The sequence below is a fragment of the Gigantopelta aegis genome, chromosome 10 (assembly GCF_016097555.1).
Source record: "Gigantopelta aegis isolate Gae_Host chromosome 10, Gae_host_genome, whole genome shotgun sequence".
NCBI lineage: Eukaryota > Metazoa > Mollusca > Gastropoda > Neomphalida > Peltospiridae > Gigantopelta > Gigantopelta aegis.
In genome coordinates this window covers 70,126,540-70,152,418 of record NC_054708.1, presented here as the reverse complement: position 1 = coordinate 70,152,418, position 25,879 = coordinate 70,126,540, and the positions used below count along the sequence as shown (strand labels likewise).

At 36.5% G+C, this 25,879-nt stretch overlaps 1 protein-coding gene across 3 annotated transcripts in view; it reads left to right on the top strand.

Annotated features, from left to right (window-relative positions):
- Positions 1-25,879, top strand: part of LOC121383229 (complexin-like) — a 158,871-nt gene that overhangs the window by 47,663 nt on the left and 85,329 nt on the right. The window lies entirely within an intron of this gene.

The following is a 25,879-nucleotide window of genomic DNA, read 5'->3' as shown; positions in this document are numbered from 1 at the left end:
TATCAATATGATAATGGTTTGAATTTTGGTGATGTGATAAATGTACTTTATTTCATTGATTTATATGTCTTTGTCGTGTTCAATCAAATATACCACAGGCACATACATGCAAAACATGTTTTACAAATATGCGACACAGATACATTTCTGTAGTTTGATATTGTTGAGCATTTATCTTTGTCATAAACTAAATAACGTCATTAATAATGTAGTCTGACTAGGGAATGAAAAGCATTTGTTCATTAATCTGTAGGTTTCACCTAGTATTAATATACTAGTAATGATTAGTAGTTAAATAGCATTCAACATTTGTTTTAAATGCATATAATCATATATTATTATGTGAAAAATAATGTTTGTTTGCTGCTTTTTGGTAGCAGCAGCCTATGATTGTGTTGGACATGATTTTTGTTTCCTATTTATTTTTAGACCAAGTACGTATACCTGTATTAAGTTACTTACTAAATAGTTGTAGTTTAAAAAGTGATGCAATATCATTAAAGGAGAGGACAATTAAGGCATTTGGCCTGGTATGCATATTCAACAATATATAATGAACATTATTGCTTAATATCAACATGTATAATCGTATAGTTAATTAATAAAACGGTTAAATGTGATGGCTATCATATATAATGGACGCAGCCATTTTGTACCATGTCAATGTGTAGGCCCTCTGGCGAGCTGGTGGTTACGTAATACTTAACGCATAACGTCATGAATGAGCCTTAGAACTAGAGAAACACAATTTACCTGGTTTTTGCGGGATGATAAATAGTCATACATTGCAATGTTCTGTAATAATACACATCCCAGTAAGCCAGCAATAAGTATATCCAGCACTAAATATATTATTTTTCAATACAAAATAAAATACCATTGTCAAAGTGGCTACACAACAAGTCAAAACAATTAACAATGTTTTGCCCATACATTAACCTATGTACTGAAATGATACACGGAGTGTTTTCTTAGTTAATTGGTCTATGCTGTTAGTTGCTTCTACCTGTGATTCCTGTTTGGTAGGTGTGTATTTGATTGGTAACCAGACGAGCCAATTAATTGACGCTGTCTAGATACAAAAATACATACCGGTATTGTGGAATGTTACCTGTCACCCCTAAAATTGTAATGGACATGGTTTATTACTGTAAATAGTTCTGTAAAACTATTGATTAAGTAGACTTTTCCATCTAAAACCACAGAACTGACCAATTACGTAGTCCCAAAGAAAAGAAAATTATCACTTGGGTATCGTGGGTTGTAGTTTTTGCTCCAACGTAGCATATCAATAGGCCTAATAGTGTAGATTTTTCCTTTGGATTATTAAACAGAGAAAAATACTATAACCCCATTTTGTTCTGTTAATGCAACTTGAAATATATTTACTTAAATAGTTTATTATATTATTAAGTCATTTATGCTGTTTTACAAGTCAGGTTGATCAAAGAGAAGTGCCTTGTCGAAAATTACTGCTTTTGTTTACACTGTACATACAGGAGATGATCAGGAGCTGACGTCACTTCGCCCCAAGCTATCCCACCGGACGTCACAAAAACAAAACAAAATGGCTGCCCCCAGTTAGCAGGAATAATAATGTTTTTTTATTAACTCTAAAATTACGCGTTTTTCATTTGCTAAAGTGTCAGTATGTGTTGGTGGTCCGGGTATGCATCTTTCCAACACATAAGGCTCTTGTTTGAGTTGACCCTACCTTTAAACAAATATTCCTTTAAAGTTTTTTTTCGTTTGGATGTTTATTTTACACAAGTATCACAGTAAAAACTCAAGTTATTTCTTGAATTGGTAACAAAATATATGAGTGATTTTGATTTTTAAATCTTTTTCGGTCTAATTAAATAAACTTTCTGTTTGACTCATTACAAATGTTAAAAAAAAGTGAAACAAATTTAGAGTACAATCAGCTAACAATAAAAATAAAACATTCATGAAACATGAAAGATAATTAATGTTTGTATTTTATTGATTATTGTGATTGCCTGCTCAGTAATTGCTTTATTTAACCATTAGTATTGAAATGGGAAATTTTTATGGCCCGTAACTGTTAGATCATAGATGATTTAATTGTTGCTTGCTCTATTCATGTATATATATTTGAACTGCTGGTTTTAGTTCTTGTGCTGCTCTATCTACCATTGGTGCTTGTGTTTATTTCTCACATGCTATGTAATTCTTCCTGGTAATCAGTAGTCATGGGAATGACCAAGTTAATCTTCATTAATACCGCATTCATTCCACCTCACTTTGACTGCGCTACTTCATCTAATTTGCTGGTTGATGCTTTCGTTCTTGATGGCGCCAAGTGACTGGATAGAAAAAGCTTAATACAGACTTTGTGTTGAGATCTAATTTAAGGACAGTTCCACTGGTTCGAAATAAACAAGCTGTTGTTGATAATTAGTGTGTATTAAAGAACAGTAACAGTGCTAATTTTTACACATTTTAACATTATATGATATACTTGTAATTTTTTTCAGCAATAATGTTGAGTTTTTTTGTGGTGTTTTTGTTACTATGGTATGCATTACAATCTATTTATTTCTGAACCAAGTGTTTTTTAAATTACACCAAAAAAAAAGTGTTTTGTATTATTTTCCTAAACACATTTTCTGTCAAATGAAACTGAAATTATTTACAAAAAAAGCAGTGTTTTTGAAGCTTGGGAAAAACTATAGTTAATATAATTATAATTTCTAGGCTTTTAATTTTCGGTACTTTTAGCATATTTGTTCATACTGGCAACATTTCACAGAAATTTTTCAGGACAAAATGTAAAAAATAATTCAGAATCATATCTCTAACTTGAGCAGATTGTTGTGTTTTATTTTCCATCCTTAATTTAAGAGAGAAAGAATTGTCTTATTCAATAAATAAGTAAAATGTTGTTTATTTGTCTATCAAATATTATTAAAAAAAAGTATGTGTACAATTATATAGTGCTGGCCTTTATACATTTTTCTGTACATATTTCTGTCTGTCCATCTGTTTGTTCAAAAGTAATTTCTACGTGTCCATTTGGTCAAAGTGTCCCTAACATACATTTGTAGGTTTTTAAAAATCTGAATTATAATTCTTATAAAAATGAATTTAAAATGTTACTATTAAAATGGGATGGGTTACATATCAAACAACAATTTCACTCATTCTTGCTTCAATAACAAGATTGTTATGTTTTTAAGCTTGCTGTGTGGCTGGAAAAGGATTGAGCCAAAATCGTACATCATTGAACCAGTTATTGTTTTTATCCTGCTGTCCAACAAGTTTATGAATTCCACCATACATCAGTACATGAGTCACTCACCTTAACTATATTTCATAGTAATATATTTATACAAGTTTATGAATTCCACCATACATCAGTACATGAGTCACTCACCGTAACAGTATATTTCATAGTAATATATTTATACAAGTTTATGAATTCCACCATACATCAGTACATGAGTCACTCACCGTAACAGTATATTTCATAGTAATATATTTATAAAAAAAATACTTGTAAAGAGTTTTAATACAAAATATGCAAATTGGTGTAAAATAAAGCACATTTATTTTTATTACCAGTTATATAAATTAATATTAATAATATAAATAATAAAATAATAAATGTATGATTTATCAGTAAGAACTCTATGTAATTTTGTTGTTGTTTTTAATGTGTTAGCAGATATATGCTTAACACAGTAACTAAGCCTACAGTACGTTTTACCTGTGTCCTATCCCCCCACCCCACCCCTACTGCACCCATAGTCGTGACCATGCATTACCTTACATTTATCTTCATCCTCATCTCATTTTATTTCTGTGTTCAAGTTTCATTATCTTAGGGGCTGTACTACCCATTCTGATTTTGTTGTCAGAAGAATAGAGGGCTTCTTGATAACTAAATAACTGTTATGGAAATTTTTGTAGGCTCTGCCACCAAATTTGATTTGTGATCATTCTCGTCAGTCTGCAGACGTTTTCTTTGCCATCCAAAAATCAGCACTTCTGTTCATTATGCCATGAAAGGAAACTGAATTCCAATGAACAGGCATCGAAATTAGCAAAGTGTGTGGTGACCCATTGGCAGGTTACCATAATTTACGGGCTTGGTAACCTATAGGACACATTTATAAACTTTACAACTCCCATGGTAATTTCTATAAAATCCCCTCACAGACATGGATTTAAAAAAATTCATATTACTGTTTTCGTACTGATTCTTGTACCGGAGGCAGGTTTTAGCTCAGTCGGATTAGTGTTTGCTTGAGGTGCTTGCGTCGCAGGATCGAACCACCTTGGTGGATTCATTCATCTGATTGGGTTTTTTCTAGTTCCCACCAGTGCACCTCAACTCGTCAAAGGCCGTGGTATGTGCTTCCCTGTCTGTGGAAAAGTGCATATTAGATCTGTTGCTGCATCAGGAAAAATGTAGCGGGTTTTCTTTGATGACTACGTGTCAGAATTACCAAATTCAAAGTTTGACATCCAGTAGCCGATGATAAATGAACCAATGTGCTCCAGTGGTGTCATTAAAACCCCCCAACTTTTAACTATAGGTTACGACATGTTTATAAACTATAATTCCCATTGTTATTTGCATAAACTATCTCATGGTCCATTCCTTGATGTGGTGAGGTAGCTTGCATGTCTCAATGACTCGGAGAGCTATGCCAGCTGGAGCATCAGCTCCTGGTAGGGTCACCCAAGCTGGACTGGTCAAAGGGTAGAGACTAGACTAATATGGACCAGACAGACAGAGGATGTGAGGCAAGAAAGACGACTGTCTAGGAGAAGCAAACTCCAAAATCAAAACTGGGCTGGAGAGGCTTAGAAGCCTAATAAGGAAACTCCTAGGAGAAGGAAAACTCCAAACTCAAACCAATCTCCACTGAAGTCAGAATACAGAAGCTATGCATAAGCATTAGCGTAGAAATCAAATGGAAATGTCTGTACATGCACCAAGCTCTATGATCATCGACATTTTCATAAAAACCATTCACAGACACAGTAACATGGATTTTTATTCATTCACATCACTGCTCTTGTACTGATTCTTGTACATGCATGTGTATTTTGTATTTGAATAACACTCAAATCATACAAACTTATGTGATGTATTTGTTTAATAAGATTTTATGAAGAATGAAGTACTGTTCTTGACTTTCTTGATATGTATGGTAACCTCCTTGTAACCTGAATGACCGTTCTCAACTTATTTTGGTGCCATGATGAATATTTAACACTGTTATCATACATCCTAAACACACATTCTAAAAGGATTGCCCTTAAGAACTGCTAATAGGTAGCACACTTAGAAATGTCTGAAAAGTCTACAGGAAATCAGTTTTTGCATAATACATGTAGCAGTGGTATACGGCATGCACCAAATTAGGTTTTCCCTCAATCAATCTCTGGAGATTAACTGTACACAGACTCATTTCTAAACGACATGGACAAACATGGAAGGGTCAAAATATGCTGAGTTTGGTGGAAATCGGTGTGTCTATTATTCATTATCTGTGAACGTGGGAGGGTATTTGAGAAATGTAGCCACTGATTGAGTACAGTAAGGTGTAAAGTTACGAGAGTGGAAAGTAGGTGGTAGTGGCTGCATCAGTAGCTATGGAAAATGACGGAGCGGGATGTGGCCTGATGTGCGGTCGGTCTGGGATCGATCCCCATCGGTGGGCTCATTGGGCTATTTCTCGGTCCAGTCAGTGCACCACGACTGATATATCAAAGGCTGTGGTATGTGCTGTCCTGTCTGTGGGATGGTGCATATAAAAGATTTCTAGCTACTAATCGAAAAATGTAGCGGGTTTCCTCTCTAAGACTATTTGTCAAATTACCAAATGTTTGAAATCCAATAGCCGATGATTAATAAATCATTATCCTCTAGCTGTGTCATTAAACCAAACAAACTTTACAATTGAAAATTGCTTGCCTAAATTTAAGACTGCCAGTTTAGTCTGTGTTAGACCAATTTGAGTTTAGAGAGAATGCATCATATAAGTAAATGTAATTAATCAAAAGCTCAGGTGTTTGCATATTATGTCCTTATGGTTACGCAGCAAGTAATTATCTCCAGCAATGTGATTTGTTGTTGGGGACATTAAACTGGACACCGTCCAGTCTTCTCTGTGAGTAAAATCAAGGTGAGCTGTTGGTCACTGTTCTAAAATGGTGCTAGGGGCAGGATTTAGCTCAGTCAATTAAGTGCTCACTTAAGGTGCTTGTGTCGCAGGATCGAACCACCTCGGTGGATCCATTCAACTGATTGGTTTTTTTCTCGTTCCAACCAGTGCACTATGCACCATAACTGGACAAAAGCTTTCCTGTTTGTGGGAAAGTGCATATAAAAGATTCCTTGCTGCATTAGGAAAAATGTATCAAATTTCCTCTGATGACAAGTCAGAATTACCGAATGTTTGACATCCAATAGCTGATGATTAATTAATCAATGTGCTCTAGTGGTGTCATTAAAGAAAACAAACTTTGAAATGATATCCTGAAATGGTGCTAGGTGATCCAATAGTGTTTTCGCAGGACTACAAAACCGTTCAAAATAACATCATATGTGTTAATCTAGTGATCCAGTAGTGTCATTTGCTATGACAGACTTTTCATATTTGATATATTTACTGTTACAATGAAAACATACAATGTAAGCAAGAAGGACCAAGGATTTTTAAAATCACATACTTTAAGAATTTGATAACTTTGCAAATTAGATGTAAATTAGTTGAGGTCTCAGCACTAGGTTTATTGACATTTAAGCAAACGTACTTGGGTGACACTCCATGATTGATGTATGCATTCATAGTCATCAAATAAAAACATTTCAATGGCAATTTGACACTGAAAGCTCTCCAGCATTCAGAAAACAAAAAACATTAGGCATAACTTTATTTTGAGGTAAGGACATCCAAAATGACGTCATTCGAGTTTGACGTCATTTCCATTCAAAAATACACTGTGCCACATATTCTTACGTCATTTGAATATCTAGTAATGGCGGACTGGAATTAAAGTTGCGTGTACAGTTTACAAAAACACGTTGTATTAAGCTTGAGCTTATATGATAAAGAGATTATTACCCTCGTGTATTTCGGTATCGTCAATATCATATATTAGGAATAAAAATAATGTATTATGCTTGCCAGAGGCTCGCATAATACAATTTTTATTCCTAATATATGATATTGACGATACCGAAAAACACTCTGGTAATAACCTCTATATATATAGATATAGATATAGATATAGATATAGATATATAGATAAATATAGATATAGATGGATGTATGTATATATATATATATATATATATATATATATATATATATATATATATATATATATATATATATATATATATATATATATATATATTAAAAATAATTTCAGTTTGGTTTGACATAAGAAAAAGAGTAAAAGTGTTTTGGAAATAACAGAAAACACTATGTTTGTGTGCAACTTAAAAAACAATTAGGCAGAAATAAATAAATTGTAGTAAATTCTATAGGATGAAAAAGGTATGGGAAGGACTATAGTGGTCTAGTAGTGCCTTTTGCTATAAGAAAGTTCATTTTCAAAACATTTTCTTAATTTTACTTCAAATATTTTAGTATTAATTTTTTTTTAATGTCTTTTTACCGACTATAAAAAATATATTACAAAGATCACAAATGTTGGATTCGCCCAATATAATATAGATTATTTCTATGTTTAAACTGTAGGATTTTTTTGGGGGGAGGGGGCAGATGAATTCTTGGAACAAATGAGCATGGAAGGTACCTATTAAAAGGTCGGGGCATGCCGCTTCAGGAAATGTTGAAATCTAAATGCTCTGAAATACCATTTTGCAGCCATTTCAGTGAGGTTACATACTTATAATGTCAATATCAATAACCAGTAAGTTTCTATTATTTTTACTGAATTTTATGAATTTTTTTTTGAGGGGGTGGACTGACTCCCTTGCCCCTCACTAGCTATGGCCCTGTATATGCCCATGTGTGAAATGAAGCATAAATTGTCGAGAAACTGATTGATTGTATAACAGCTCCTGACCACAGTGCCATCTATCATTGTTCACCTTGCTATTCTGCTGGGATTCCTAGTCCTCTTGCAGGATATCGCTGAGAAATAGCAGTCATCCTGTAGATTAAATATCTAACAGCCATTTGTGAGAACAAGCACAGCCTTGTGAAACATCTCATTCACTCCATCTTGTGCAGAGATATGATATTGAAAATGTTGATAGAAAACATGGGAATTCTGCTATCTTCTTCTGAGTTTTTTTGTTGGTTTTTTTGGTTTGTTTTTGGTTTTGATCTCTTGTACAGAAATTATTATTCGGTTTCATACTTTGTTTTATTGTGGGTTTTTTGTGTGGATTACATATAATGTGTATTAAAGGTAGACTAAACTCCAGCAAGAGCCTTGTGTTGGAAAGATGCATACCCAGACCACCAAGACATACTGACACTTTAACAAATGAAAAACGCGTTATTTTAGAATTAATAAAAAATCGTGATTATTCCTGCTAACTGGGGGCAGCCATTTTGTTTCGTTTTTGTGACGTCCGGTGGTATAGCTTGGGGCGAAGTGATGTCAGCTCAGGTCCAACTTCTCTATTATGCTCTAATTTACGACAAGGCACTTCGCTTTCATCAACCTGACTTGTAAACCAACATAAATGACTTGATAGTATAATAAACTATTTAAATATATTTCAATTTGCATCAATATAACGAAATGGCGTTATAGTTTTTTTTTTTTTTTTTTAAATCCAAAGAAAAAATGCATATTATTAGGCCTATTGGTAGGATACGTTCGAGCAAAAACGACCACCCACAATACCCAAGTGATAATTTTCTTTTCTCTGGGACTACGTAATTGGTCAGTTTTGTGACTTTAGATGGGAAAGTCTACTTAATCAAGGGTTTTACAGAATTACTTAAAGTAATAAAGCTGGTAAAGTCCTTTACGATTTGAGGTTATCACACAATACCCTGTAATCTTCATAAAAGAGGCACGTCTTTTTAGTGTGTCTAGACACAGTGTCTAGGGACCGTCTAAATATACACCTGCCAATCAAGAACCACAGGTACAGGCCACGGAAAGAAAAGACCAATTAAGCAAGAAAACACTCCGAGTATTATTTCAGTATGTGGGTTAATCTATATACAAAATATAATACAGTTATTTCAACACTTTGACAATGGTGGTTTATTTTGTATTGAAAAATAAACCACATATACACGTTGCTGTGTTACTGGGATGAATATTATTACAGAACATTGCGATGCATCCGCAAAAATCAGGTATGTTTTGTTTCTTCAGTTTGAAGACTAATTCCTGACGTGACACGTTAGGTATTATGTAACCACCAGCTCGCCAGAGGGCGTATTCACTGGGATGGTACAAAATGGCTGCACCCGTTATATATAATAGCCGTCATATTTAACCGTTTTATTAATTAACTATACGATTATACTTGTTGATATTAAGCAATAATGTGCATTATGTATCATTGAATATGCACACCAGTCCAAAAGCCTTGCTTTAGCATTCCTTTAATTGGGGGAAATGATTCTAGTGCGAACACTTACAGTATCAAGGTGGATGACAGAGTGAATGCATTTGGCACCAAAAGCCGATGGCCGGTTCCTTTCAGTGTGGTCAGGTCAGCTGGTAATTGAAATCGTATTACAATAATACTGGATTAGACGGAATGGGGAGGCTGAAAGATATGCCAAACTGTTTACTTTTCCAGTTTGCAGACACAATCAATATACGGCTCTTCTATCCATTGGCAGTTTGAACAGTGATCATGATTAAGAGCAGAATGGACCTGTCTAAAGGTCATGGAGCTTGGCGATAAATCATCAAACACTGTTGCTACCTTCTGTTTATCATGGCTTTCAGTCATTGATTTCCTTTGCTATTAAAATTTGATAGGTCTACGGGTCTCCCCCTCCCTTCCCCTCCCCCAGTTGATAATAAAAAAGCAGACATCTATAATGTAGTGGTTAGCCATTGCCCTAAAGGCTGGTTGGTACTATGTTTACATTAATACAGTACTGGTGCCCAACTAGAGTGAGCCTCAATCGTTCTGGTTGGTACTACATTCACATCACAGTACTGGTGCCCAACCAGAGTGAGCCTCAATCGTTCTGTTTGGTACTACAGTCAGATCACAGTACTGGTGCCCAACCAGAGTGCGCCTCAATCGTTCTGGTTGGTACTACAGTCACATCACAGTACTGGTGCCCAACCAGAGTGAGCCTCAATCGTTCTGGTTGGTACTACATTCACATCACAGTACTGGTGCCCAACCAGAGTGAGCCTCAATCGTTCTGGTTGGTACTACAGTCAGATCACAGTACTGGTGCCCAACCAGAGTGAGCCTCAATCGTTCTGGTTGGTACTACATTCACATCACAGTACTGGTGCCCAACCAGAGTGAGCCTCAATCGTTCTGTTTGGTACTATAGTCACATCACAGTACTGGTGCCCAACCAGAGTGAGCCTCAATCGTTCTGGTTGGTACTACATTCACATCACAGTACTGGTGCCCAACCAGAGTGAGCCTCAATCGTTCTGTTTGGTACTACATTCACATCACAGTACTGGTGCCCAACCAGAGTGAGCCTCAATCGTTCTGGTTGGTACTACATTCACATCACAGTACTGGTGCCCAACCAGAGTGAGCCTCAATCGTTCTGGTTGGTACTACAGTCACATCACAGTACTGGTGCCCAACCAGAGTGAGCCTCAATCGTTCTGGTTGGTACTACATTCACATCACAGTACTGGTGCCCAACCAGAGTGAGCCTCAATCGTTCTGGTTGGTACTACATTCACATCACAGTACTGGTGCCCAACCAGAGTGAGCCTCAATCGTTCTGTTTGGTACTACATTCACATCACAGTACTGGTGCCCAACCAGAGTGAGCCTCAATCGTTCTGTTTGGTACTACATTCACATCACAGTACTGGTGCCCAACCAGAGTGAGCCTCAATCATTCTGGTTGGTACTACAGTCAGATCACAGTACTGGTGCCCAACCAGAGTGAGCCTCAATCGTTCTGTTTGGTACCAAAGTCATATCACAGTACTGGTGCCCAACCAGAGTGAGCCTCAATCGTTCTGGTTGGTACTACAGTCATAGCACAGTACTAGTGCCCAACCAGAGTGAGCCTCAATCACATCGCTGTACTGGCTTCCAGCCAGAGTGAGTTTCAATCGCTATGGTTGGTACCACATTCACATCACAATACTGGTACCCAATCAGAGTGAGTCTCAATTACTCAGTGGTACGGTGTAAGGGCATATACACAGATTTCTTTTTAAGTAACAGCTAATCGTTAATCCATCTTCTAGACATAATAGCCCAAATACATGAGGTATGTGCCGAGGACAGTATGCTTGAACCGTAACTGGATATATAAGCATCGGAATGACATTAAAATGAATTAATTAAACAAACGAGATAAACACTTTTTACCAAAACTGATTTGGCAAACAGAACTTCTTAGTCAATGGTCATTTATAAACAAAATATAGAATCTGATATATTCAGAATGGATCATGCAACCCCTGCAATTTCCCAAGGCAGTCGGCAGTGCTGTGGAGATTTAATTTTAATTCTCCACGATACCTTTTTGCCTTTGACTACATGTATATTCAGGGTTTTTTCCAATGGCATGGTTTTTTGACGTGGACATTTTCTTAATTGCAGGGGTTGTATGTGTGTATCCTAACATAGTTATTTTGATCTGCTTAGTTCGGTGTGCAGTCTTTGAAAAGAAAGTGGATAAAATTTAGTGTTTAACAGCCCTAATGTAAATTATATACCGTAAAGCTGATTAATATTCTGACATCTTTTTTCCCCTGCGAATACACGCCTAAGCACATGTTTGGGAAATTTTTAATTTCATGGACCACCATTAGTAGCTCTAATATATATAATATCTGCAATGAAAATAATGCATACATGTACATTTATCAAAATGCAGTTGGGTGCGAACGATGCAACTTTTTTTTTCCATTGGTTTATAGTAATCAAGTGACTGTTGTTTTTTGTTTTTTGTTTTTAATTATTTAATGAATTGCCACATTTACCAATGTGGAGTGGATATGCAGTGGATTAATAATTACATGGAAATATAATAATAATAATAATAATACAAATGAAAACAAAGATATATGCATATATATATGAAGGGTCCATTGGAATAAACTACGATGTTCAGTTTTAACATATCGATTATCTGTTCAAGATCACAGTAACACAATGAAATAAAAATCTATGATGATGGTAGGCCATTAATGGTTGTTGGTAAAGCATGCTTGCTTAGATATAAATATTTCATGATTGCATTACTAGAGGAAGGAAATGTTTTATTTAACAACACACAACACATTTTATTTACGGTTATATGGCATTGGGCATATGGTTAAGGACCACATACAGATATTGAGAGAGGAAACCCGCTATTGCCACTTCATGGACTACTCTTTCTGATTAGCAGCAAGGGATCTTTTATATGTACCATCCCACAGACATGATATACCATGACCTTTGATATACCAGTCGTGATGCACTGGCTGGAGCGAGAAATAATCCAATGGGTCCACCAACGGGGATTGATCCCAGACCGACTGCGCATCGAGCTTTACCTCTGGGCTACTTCCCGCCCCACATTACTAGAGAGTTGTAAACTTTTTTGTAGGTTTATTTCCGTGGACCCTTCATATACATACCTATCAAGTGACAGTTGGTATATTTCCGTGGACCCTTCGTATACATACCTATCAAGTGACAGTTGGTATATTTCTGTGGACCCTTCGTATACATACCTATCAAGTGACAGTTGGTATATCTCCGTGGACCCTTCGTATACATACCTATCAAGTGACAGTTGGTATATCTCCGTGGACCCTTCGTATACATACCTATCAAGTGACAGTTGGTATATCTCCGTGGACCCTTCGTATACATACCTATCAAGTGACAGTTGGTATATTTCTGTGGACCCTTCGTATACATACCTATCAAGTGACAGTTGGTATATTTCTGTGGACCCTTCGTATACATACCTATCAAGTGACAGTTGGTATATTTCTGTGGACCCTTCGTATACATACCTATCAAGTGACAGTTGGTATATGTCCGTGGACCCTTCGTATACATACCTATCAAGTGACAGTTGGTATATCTCCGTGGACCCTTCGTATACATACCTATCAAGTGACAGTTGGTATATCTCCGTGGACCCTTCCTATACATACCTATCAAGTGACAGTTGGTATATCTCCGTGGACCCTTCGTATACATACCTATCAAGTGACAGTTGGTATATCTCTGTGGACCCTTCGTATACATACCTATCAAGTGACAGTTGGTATATCTCCGTGGACCCTTCGTATACATACCTATCAAGTGACAGTTGGTATATCTCCGTGGACCCTTCGTATACATACCTATCAAGTGACAGTTGGTATATCTCCGTGGACCCTTCGTATACATACCTATCAAGTGACAGTTGGTATATCTCCGTGGACCCTTCGTATACATACCTATCAAGTGACAGTTGGTATATCTCCGTGGACCCTTCGTATACATACCTATCAAGTGACAGTTGGTATATTTCCGTGGACCCTTTGTATACTTACCTATCAAGTGACAGTTGGTATATCTCCGTGGACCCTTCGTATACATACCTATCAAGTGACAGTTGGTATATCTCCGTGGACCCTTCGTATACTTACCTATCAAGTGACAGTTGGTATATCTCCGTGGACCCTTCGTATACATACCTATCAAGTGACAGTTGGTATATCTCCGTGGACCCTTCGTATACATACCTATCAAGTGACAGTTGGTATATCTCCGTGGACCCTTCGTATACATACCTATCAAGTGACAGTTGGTATATCTCCGTGGACCCTTCGTATACATACCTATCAAGTGACAGTTGGTATATCTCCGTGGACCCTTCGTATACATACCTATCAAGTGACAGTTGGTATATCTCCGTGGACCCTTCGTATACATACCTATCAAGTGACAGTTGGTATATCTCCGTGGACCCTTCGTATACATACCTATCAAGTGACAGTTGGTATATCTCCGTGGACCCTTCGTATACATACCTATCAAGTGACAGTTGGTATATCTCCGTGGACCCTTCGTATACATACCTATCAAGTGACAGTTGGTATATCTCCGTGGACCCTTCGTATACTTACCTATCAAGTGACAGTTGGTATATCTCCGTGGACCCTTCGTATACATACCTATCAAGTGACAGTTGGTATATGTCCGTGGACCCTTCGTATACTTACCTATCAAGTGACAGTTGGTATATCTCCGTGGACCCTTCGTATACATACCTATCAAGTGACAGTTGGTATATCTCCGTGGACCCTTCGTATACATACCTATCAAGTGACAGTTGGTATATCTCCGTGGACCCTTCGTATACTTACCTATCAAGTGACAGTTGGTATATCTCCGTGGACCCTTCGTATACTTACCTATCAAGTGACAGTTGGTATATCTCCGTGGACCCTTCGTATACATACCTATCAAGTGACAGTTGGTATATCTCCGTGGACCCTTCATATACATACCTATCAAGTGACAGTTGGTTTTCAGACCTGTGGTGATTGTGACACTTGGTCTGGCTGGAGTATTAGAGAAGTGCCTCAAGTGCTGCAATCTTTGATGGACCTGTATAACAAGTGGGGTCTCCACTTCCTGTTGCCCCTGAAGCCCGTAGATACTCACAGTTGACTTCATTAGATGACTTCCTCGAAAACAGCAGGAGCTTCAGCTCCATCTGACAGATGGACATGTGCATGCATGACTTTAAGAGAAGTAATCTGTGAATGTGTCTTTGTTAATTATTCCAAACAGTGTGAAGTGTCTTCTTCACTCTTATTGAGAAAACAAAACCATGTGTGCAAATGTTATGAAAGAAAGAAATGTTTTATTTAACGATGCACTCAACACCATTTTATTTATGGTTATATGGCGTCAGACATATGGTTAAGGACCACACAGATTTTGAGAGGAAACCCGCTGTCGCCACTACATGGGCTACTCTTTCCGATTAGCAGCAAGGGATCTTTTATTTGCGCTTCCCACAGGCAGGATAGCACAAATCATGGCTTTTGTTGAACCAGTTATGGATCACTGGTCAGTGTAAGTGGTTTACACCTACCCATTGAGTCTTGCGGGGCACTCACTCAGGGTTTGGAGTCGGTATCTGGATTAAAAATCACATGCCTCGACTGGGATCCGAACCCAGTACCTACCAACCTGTAGACCGATGGCCTAACCACGATGCCGGTACAAAATTCGCTGGGTGAGTGCAAGAATGTTGTATATACAAAATTCACATTTTGAGAAAACAAGCATTAAAAAATAATATGTAAAACATAAATCGTCATTTCTATTCTGTATATATGTTATGCCGTATTGTGATTAAATGATGGAAGGACATTACAGAAAAAAGTATTAGTGATTTGTATTGACATTTATTAGATGCCAAAAATGAACATTAAAACACATTTTGCCCCAACAGCTCAGTATACAGTATCAGCATCCACACAAAAAGTGTTGTAAATGTTTGGAAACATTGTCTATCAAACATGTTAATAGTTTGAAACATACACAAGTCTTTTTGTTATTTTTAAAACAGTTTTACTTTTCTTCTATGTTGAGCCTAACTGAAATTATTTACGAAAAACACAGGGTTTTTTTTGGCTGGGACAGACTATAGTTAGAGCCATACTGTTGTATCTACACAACAATAATATTAATTTGTTCTAAATTGGATTATTGTAATAAACAACATATTGCACTTTGCAGTAAATATTTTTCAACAAGAATAAACAAAGTAAAAACTGTACCAACCTGAAAGTGTTGCTAAAACAGTTTCAAGAGTAACCAGTTTGTTTTTACAAGTCGCGGAAGCCATGACTTTTTGTATTCTCCTTTTGGTAGTTTCCTCCAAAATCTGAAGCAGCATACACTGATATAACACTTACAACACTTTCGCTCCGAGTCAACTACAATATATGCATTTACAACAGTTTAGCTGACTTCAAATTAAGCTACCAGACCTGTTATATGAACATACAACATTTTTGCTCTGGAACATATAGGGTCCATTACATTGTGAAAATTAAGACCTTATTTATCAACATTTTGTAGATACTACATTTTTGCACTGACCCAGCTAAATGTTATGAAGACACAAGTTAATAATAAAAAAAAATTCTATAACATGATCCATTATTTTACATGATATTGTGCATGTAATAATAGGGTTTGAGGTTTTCATGTGAACACTGTGTGTTTAATAAACTATTATGCATGAACTAAGCACAACAGTTTAAGAAATTGAAGAAAACAACTGGATTTTTTTGTTGTGGTTTTAGTTTTGGTTTTGGTTAAGGGTTTGTTTGGGTTTTTTTTCTTTTTGTTAAATAGTGGACCTCATTGACAAAATGCTAATGTATTTATTAAAAATTATTTTTATAATGTTTGACATTTTAGTAATATATTTTTGTAGATAATCTTTACAGTACTGATAAGATGGAAATGTATTTATTAATGAAAAAAAGAAGAAGATTCGAAGTTTTTTTGTGCAGTAAAAGCTGAATTTATTTCAGAATTCTTAATTAATTTGAACTATAGTCCTCCTCATCCTCCATGAACAAAGATTTTTGTAAATAATTTCAGTTTGATTTGACGTAAGAAGAAAAGTAAAAGTATTTTGAAAACATAAAACCCCCACTATTTTTGTGTGCAATTTAAAAACCAATCGGCTCAGAAATAAATAACCTGTAGTAAATACCACAGTAAGAAAATGACATTCCCTATGTGAAGGACTGTACTATTGTAATCTAAGAGACATTTGAATGTAAATTATAGATTACTTGAAATATTTGCAGATCAAAGGATAGTTTGAAAATTTATATGACAAACAATTACATACATGTATTTATAAATCCAACCTTAGTAAGTTTATGATAAGCTAACAGCTTGCCAGTGATTTAGCAAGGGGCGTGATGTAGCCCAGTGATGCGTGGTCGGTGTGGGATTGATCCCCGTTGGTGGTCCCATTTGGCTATTTCTTGTTTTAGCCACTGCACCACGACTGGTATATCAAAGACCGTGGTATGTGCTATGCTGTTTGTGGGATGGTGCATATAAAAGATCCCTTACTGCTAATGGAAAAATGTAGCGGGTTTGCTCTAAGACTATATATATGTCAATATTACCAAATGTTTGACATCCAATAGCCGCTGATTAATAAATCAGTGTGCTCTAGTTGTGTTGTTAAACAAAACAGACTTCTTCTTCAATAACAGCATGGTACGGAGTTTACAGCGTGGCACTTCGGCAAGATGTTGTTGTTCGTTCCATTGATTAAGTGACACACTTTCAACTCGACCATCGCGTTCGGACTCTTCGTTACTTTTATCTCTTGTTATTGATTCTATCCGGGTTCTCAAAACTTGTTGATATCGATGACTTATCTTGATGCTTTTCTGACCAGTTGCTGCCAGTGAGTGATGACATATCTTTTAAAATTAAATTAAGATTGTTTTATGAAGCTAGTGTATGACCCAATTTAACTCCATATACTTACAATTAGATTATTTAGCAGACTATTGGTTTCATCTCCATCCTTCTGTCAGTCCGTCCATCCATCCGTCCGTCCGTCTCTCTGTCCATCTGTCTGAAATTTCCTGTATAGCTTTATTATGTACTGTTACAGATCAAGTTTAACTTTGTGATGATTTACCCATTTGTGATGGAGTTATGGCTCTTTTGAACTTAGAATATGTGAAGAAAAAAAATCCAGACTTTTGTTTTGCAGTGCCTGAAAATATTAAAATGAAATTTTGTATATAGCTTTATCATGTACTGTTACTGGTCAAGTTTAACTTTCATGGTGATTTACCTACATTTCACAGAGGTATGGCCCTTGAAGTTAGGAGATTCGAAAAAAAATTGGTTTCAGTAGGGAACTTGCAATAATCTCAGAATGTTTTATTTTATTTTGATTAAAAGTTGAAAGTTCTTGGACTGAAACAGTTCTTATTCCATTTCAACAACATTTTAAGATTATTTGATGAAACCTGTTATACATGGGTGGGTGCTGGTTTTTGTTTTTTGTAGGGGTTTTAAAACAAAAGTATCCATCCAAACATAGACATACTTGTTTTGTCTGGTACTAAATTTAAATTATTGATTATATGGCTTCTAATTAGTTAGTTTAAAACGTTTTCTCAAGAATGTCTAAAAATAAATGTCTAAAAATATTTGGAAGAAAACGGATACTTGTTGCTTGAAGATCTATGTTGCTCTAGACTTGGGTTCTTCTGGTGTAGTCAGGTCAATAAAAGCTCTTAGCTTTTGAAATGACGTAGATATTTTTTTATGTATCTCATTACATTATTGTGAATTTATTAATGCTGTGGCATTAGAAGTTTAATCCAATGTCATGAAATGTTTTGGCTGAATTTGATTTTTTGTTATTAAATTTTCAACAAATGTTTTTAGGATTGTCTGTTATTTCTTTACGTTCATTTGGTTATGAACAAAAAACATCATCATAATTGGGTTTTTTCATACCTAGGTGAAAGTAAAAGAAATAACAGACAATACTTATAATTAAATTGCATGCTTGCTAATAATACTACTAAAACTTCATACTTTATTTCAAATTATTTTTTGTCCATAAACTCAATAAGACAACTTGCCCATATAAAATGACATATCAAATATGACATTCTCTGACGACGTAATTTTTGCGTTCATCAAGAAATTAACAAACTCCTGTTGCTACATCTGGACCAGTGGGATAACATTATGCTGTAATGAATGTAATGGAAATTTAATTATCATTGTTTAATAGTAAGACAAGATCTTTCAGAATATAGACAGTACAATGGTCATAATCTGTGTAATGACTTTTTGTCATGATAGTTCCCTGCAACATGAATGTTCATAAACAGCAGCAGGACAGTTCTAAGCAAGAAAGTTAATCATAACTGTTTTTATAATGATGATCCTGTTAGGAGGAGATATGAATGTGAATGAGCTCTTGACATTTCTGTAGAGAAACCACTGTTACCATATTGCTGGCAGGCACAGGTTATTTTATGTTCAACATGATGCCGGAGAATCTCCTAGCCCTGGATTCCCTCTGGCCAAAGACTTGACAAATTTAAGAGGCCCCACCTTATGTGTGATCAGTATGGGCTGCGTAATGCTATAGGATCTAACACGTGGTGTATAGAATCAATAAGGACACAGATCCTGAACCGGTTAGGTGGACGTTGGCTGAACCATTTGGTGCTACATTGACACATGTAGGTGCCAAGTTTGCCTCTGGTTATTTCCATGACCGGACTATTAAAGGCTACAGTGACATAATTAAATTTCCCTTATATTCATTACCATTTAAAGCCATTCCAAATTAGTCCAGCTGTTGCAACATGAGTTGGTTCATTTCTCGATGAATGTAAAAATAATGTCATCAGGGAATGTCATTTCTGAAAACGTCACTTTATACTGGTATTTTGTCTTACTAAGTGTTACTGTTTAAGAACAAAAAAACAAAAAAAATCATGTTTTAAATTTAATTATAAGGATTGTTTGTTATTTCTTTTACATTCATCAGAGAATGAAACAAAAAATCACCCACAAATGTATGTGAGAATGGTTTCGCCTATTCACACAGTATGCAGATGGTTTGTATTCATTTATATTCTGATGCACGTGAAAGAAATAACAGAAAATACTTAAATACATGTAGGCATCCAGTTTTTCACTTATTTTTCATTCCTTTCATTGATGAACAACTAGTATATCAAAGGTTGTGTGCACTTTAACATAAAATAGTTATTTATTAAAATATCCAGTGCTGTATCACTTATTATTATATAAAATAAGATTAACAACTCAAATACTATTAACCTGTTGAATACTAAGAACATCTTTTTCACTTGTGTTAATAAAAGTATCTAAAAACGAAGTTATATCAAGCCAATTATCAGCAAGACCTAGGTCTGAGATTATAGAATTTTTAAAGTCAACTCATGTCTTTAGCTACATTTTATTTGTATGGGGGAGACTATATTAAAAAATTGAGTTTAGACTTTAAATTTTTATAAGCATGGGTCTGGTCTCAACAGAATTCTGTCCATGTGGTACATTTATTAAGCAGTGATTCCCACAAGTCACTTAATTTTGCCTGTGTACAATGTTCTTTAAGTGATGGAACCACATTTTACATGTAAGCTACTGATTTAAAGCTTATGTATACAACATGTTTTTAAACACCATACTTTAGTAATCCTGAACGACAAAACAATTAACATTTTAAAAATTGTATCTGTATATCACAGAGACCAAAGGATGTTTTGACAATATTAAGACTGATGTAGTCACATCAGGTGTATCTTGATTAGGATGACTGCCACTCCCAAGGATGATGCATCCTCCCTACTTTCCTGTAGAAGGATTTACACTCCCAAGTCTGGTTAGACAGACCTGCACAAGACAGAGACCATTGTGTTCACATGCACTCATGAATCATGGTCCAAACAGTGATGAGATCAGGTATTTGCAAACGTTGAGCGTATCCAGCCCAACTGGTAGCACCTGCCATGAATGGAGCCAACAGTCTGAACTGCTACATGCAGTGTGAGTCGGTTGCCATCTAGACTTTTCAGAAGGTTATCATGGACAAACTTGGATATCTATTATCTGCTGGCCTTAAAGTACATGCTTGCTGTTTGATCTAGATGGCCCATTTGCAACCGTCTGAAAGCAAAACATCTGCTTTGCATGTTTTGCACCAGTATCTAAGAATGCCATTGGTATTGATTTTGATGACATTGGTGAGGAAAGTAATGGACAGAATTAGCTGTCATGCAATGGTAATTTAGCAACACTGATAGAAACTATCAAACATCATGTGTGCACAACTGAAAATGCATTAACTGATGAGTGGTTATTGTTGAAGATTAATGAAGCTTTATGAAAAGGACCAAGAACCCACGTATGATTGACAGAAATGACTATTTTATCTTCAACAGATTTTCTTCATTATTCTGATGTAGTGGAATAATTAGTCAGTCAGCCTTTATGATGGGATAAATGCAGCAGTATTAATGGTATTCCTAAATTAGAAGCGTTTACTTATTGGAATTTGATTTGAGGAAACTATTTCTTATTATATGATAAGATTGGATTTTTCAATTTCCGCAAATATACCACAATGGCAGATGCTCAATTTCCGAATTGACTTGTGTTAAGATATTAAAGAATATTTCATGTGGAATACCAAATCTGACTCGGACTAAGCAATATGTGGATCTCCTAGTGAATAGAATATTATGAGTTTAATTTGGTTTGGTTTGGTTTAATATTGATTTCATTTGATGTAGGAGTGGCCCGATACTTGGATCTAACCATAACTTTCCCTCTTTTTATACACACCAGTGTGATTGAAGTCAGATCTTAAAATCATCCATGCTTACTTTCCGTTAAATTAAGGCTAGAAAAACCCCCAATAACGGATCATGCCTAGATGGCATTTCATCATGCAGAAAGTAATTTAAATGTCAACCAATCCAATTTACCTTTGCTCACAGTTGGTAGTTAAATATGAACTATTTGCAGGATTTATAGAATTTTTATAAAATCCACTAGCCATGGGATTAGTGATTTTAAAAATGTACTAGCCACGATTAAAAGTTCACTATCCCTACTTTACTTTAAGTTAATACAGTTTTACTAAATAATAATAATAATCAGATATGTCACCTAAAGAGGGAGATGTAGAGCTTAAAACACCAACATTGGAGGGATGGGGTGAGGGCAGGATATTCATATTTACAAAATAAACTTAACTGCAACATTTGACAAAAACAATTTCACTAGCCGTCGGGCATGGCAATAGTAGTTATTTACTAGCCCAACATTGAATAGCACTAGCCATGGGAGTGGGGCTACCATAATCTAGAAGCCCTGCCATTTGTTGACTGTTCTTGAACAATTCAGTAGGAAGCAGTATATGGCTGTTTAGGCTGACCAATATTTAGCCTGATTTTTAATTTAAAAAACAAACAAACAAACAACAACAACAAAAATATATTTATTACCCATATGGGCAGTGAGATGCGGGTGAATATGTTTTCTATCTTTTTCTAGGGAAAGATAGAAGCTATCTTTCCCCGCTGACGTCATGATGTAAATACAATAACCCACTCGATACTCGGAATTACGGATTATCTGTCCCTCGTAAAATTTATATATATATATATATATATACCCCGGATGGATCTTACTTGCAGGGAACATTTTATTTTCAAAATCTTGATTAGCGATATTTCTAGTCAATTGAAAATGTATCAGCAACTACTGTTTAATGTTTTAAAATTGTGTAGTGATCTCTGAAATTTGTGTAGCAAATAGCGATGCGATTCTGAACAAAATGTTCCCTGACTTGTGGAATGCAGGGAGTTGAATTTGAGGACATCTAGTTTTATAAATGTTCAAAAGGAGCATAGTTTCTTTAATTCTGCATGATATATAATATTGCCAATGTCATCAAAACTTATACATTTCTGCTGCAAAATGCCCAATAATAAAGCAAAGTGATCTTAAAAAACAATATGATCTCACATCTTCCACACTTGTTGGGTTCAAAATGGGCATTACCAATAATTTGGGCTTCCCATGGGCCTGTTGATTGAAGCATTGGCTGATTAAGATAAAACAACTTGGGGAAAAAAACAACCCACACACAAAACCCCAACAACATACATTGTAGCAACATAGCAAAGGTAGATTTTAGATTGTGTACTGAAAGAATTCGGTTACAATTACAATTACAAAAACCTATCCTGAGTTTGACTGTTTGTAGTCATTTTAAAAGGTTTTTTGTTTAATAAAATATTTTTACATTCTTTAAATTAGAAGTTTTTTGCATTCTCTTGCTTAACCAATGCGTTTCAGGACATCATAATGTTTTGTAGTATTTCAATATCAATTTTAGTCTAAAATGATTTCATACAAATTATTTTATTATTTCTTCCAAAGGCCTCTCTCTCTCTCTCTCTCTCTCTCTCTCTCTCTCTCTCTCTCTCTCAACATTTTTGGATAAATATTAATCAAGCACTTCTATATTATACACTTTCCATTTGAGTCCTTTTTGTTATGTTGTTGAAAGTGTTAAGTAATTTATTTAAGACACTGTTAGCCAAATAACGAAAGTTAGATAAGATATTGGCGTCCATTTAACCATCTTGCTAGCGGCAGGGTAATAGCTTTGTTTGTGTTGAGAATATTGATGTGCCGGCTTGCAGTTCTTACGTTGCGTTGCGGTACCTCCAGTTTGTATGCTTCCTCGGTTTACATGTTATTTCAAGTCCACGTTTTCATCTCTCAGGCTTCTTCAGATAAGCAGGCTGAATAAATGTAATTAAGCCCATACTGGTAGGTTATTTTCCGTAACTAGGCTTTCTTCAGAAGCTAATAAAGTGAAGTAGTTCATCTTGAAAGAAGGTCACAAGGTTGCCCTATGGTGAGAGTGCTTGTGTTCCATGTTGATAGTCATTAGCTTGATTCTTCTCATAAGCAGGCTGCCCTAGTAGACTCCAGCTGTGCTGGCCAACTTTGATAACAGTCAGGAAATTCTCTTAATTAACTAACCCATGCATTGATGATGATGGATGTAATTCCCGTTCAAGATTATTCCTTTTAAGGTTCGAGCTAAATGCAGCCTACCTTCCTGGACTATCTATCTGAGAGAGAGTCAAGAGAAAAAAGTCCATTGCTGCCAATACGTGACCTACTTCTGCCAATCATACTCTTTAACCATATTGCACCATTTCATTTGTGTATGTCATCAAAGGTATGTACATGTATGTGACCACATCTGAAAAAAAAAGAGCACAGATGAGGCATGATGTCATTCAAATGGCTTCACATGAAATTTCAGTGTGGGGCACCTGTTTGTTATAAATGATATCAGCATGTGAGCATTTTATATATTATGTAAAAAAAAAGAGTTTTTTTCTGTTAATTATTTTTATGATGGCTATGTATTAATTGCCAGAAATGCTATCATAAATGTCTTTACTTACATATATACAGGGATGTAAATTTTTCAGATTTTTATCCGATTCCAGCATTGTAAAGATTAGTTCATCCTTTATTTTGAAAAGGGTATCATATCCCTGCTAATGTCTTTGAGCCAAAATAAGTTGTCATCATATTTTGTCATTTCCCCCTCAACTGTACTAATAATTACCTTCATTTTGGTGAGTAATAATCAAAACATTAATTGTTAATTAGTAATTTATATTTTTGATGGTAAATATGGAACTGTTTGTACACTTGTTTTTTGATCAGAATATAAAATGGCATAAAATAATTACTATTCTTACTAAAAATCAGTTCAGGAAACTGATTTACTCACTTTTAATATCTTATTGACATAAGTGTTCAAAGGCATTCTTTAATATACTCTTCAAAAAAAGAAACGCAAAAGGGTACAAATGGGTTATAACTCCGATTTTATGTTTCCTACCGGTTCATGCTTTGTGAATATAAGGTCATTGCATGTCCCAAACACATTCCCACGGTTACATTCGATAAAACGCAGCTACTGTACAATAAAGTTCCAAAATGTGAATATTCGCAAAAACGCAGCCACGTGCAAACCATGTCACCACTGCACGTGCGTTGTCTGCACGTGCAACATGAACACCGGCAGTATAAAAGTGCAGGGTGTTCGCTTGCCTGGCCTCTGTATCTGGCCGACAGTTGACAATCCAGGACATGCCACGTCTCAGTGAACCGCAGAGAAACAATGCCATCGGCCGACTAGACGCAGGCGAATCCAGAACGGCCGTTGCCAGGGCATTCCATGTGTCCCCAAGCACCATCTCCAGACTGTGGGACCGTTACCAGCAACATGGATCAACACGTGACCTCCCTAGATCCAGTCGACCACGGGTCACTACCCCCGGGCAGGACCGCTACATCCGGGTACGCCACCTTCGGGAACGATTGACTACTGCCACCTCCATAGCCGCAGCAATACCAGGTTTGCGCAGGATATCCGACCAGACCGTACGGAACCGCCTACGTGAGGTAGGAATTCGTGCCAGACGTCCAGTTCGAGGTGTCATCTTAACACCACAACACCGTCGACTCCGACTGCAGTGGTGCCAGATTCATCGACAATGGCCTCAACTGCGATGGAGACAGGTGTGGTTCAGTGACGAGTCCCGATTTCTGCTCCGACGTCATGATGGAAGATGTCGCGTGTATAGGCGTCGTGGTGAACGTTATGCGGCAAACTGCGTGCAGGAAGTGGACAGATTCGGCGGGGGTAGTGTCATGGTGTGGGCAGCCATCTCACACACTGGCAGAACTGACCTGGTCCACGTGCAGGGCAACCTGAATGCACAGGGCTACATTGACCAGATCCTCCGGCCACACATCATTCCAGTTATGGCCAACGCCAACGCAGTGTTCCAACATGACAACGCCAGGCCTCACACAGCACGTCTCACAACGGCTTTCCTACAGAACAACAACATTAATGTCCTTCCTTGGCCATCGATATCACCGGATTTGAACCCAATTGAGCATCTATGGGACGAGTTGGACCGACGCCTCCGACAGCGACAACCACAGCCCCAGACCCTGCCCGAGCTGGCAGCAGCCTTGCAGGCCGAGTGGGCCACCATCCCCCGGGACGTCATTCGTACTCTGGTTGCTTCAATGGGCAGGCGGTGCCAGGCAGTTGTCAACACACGC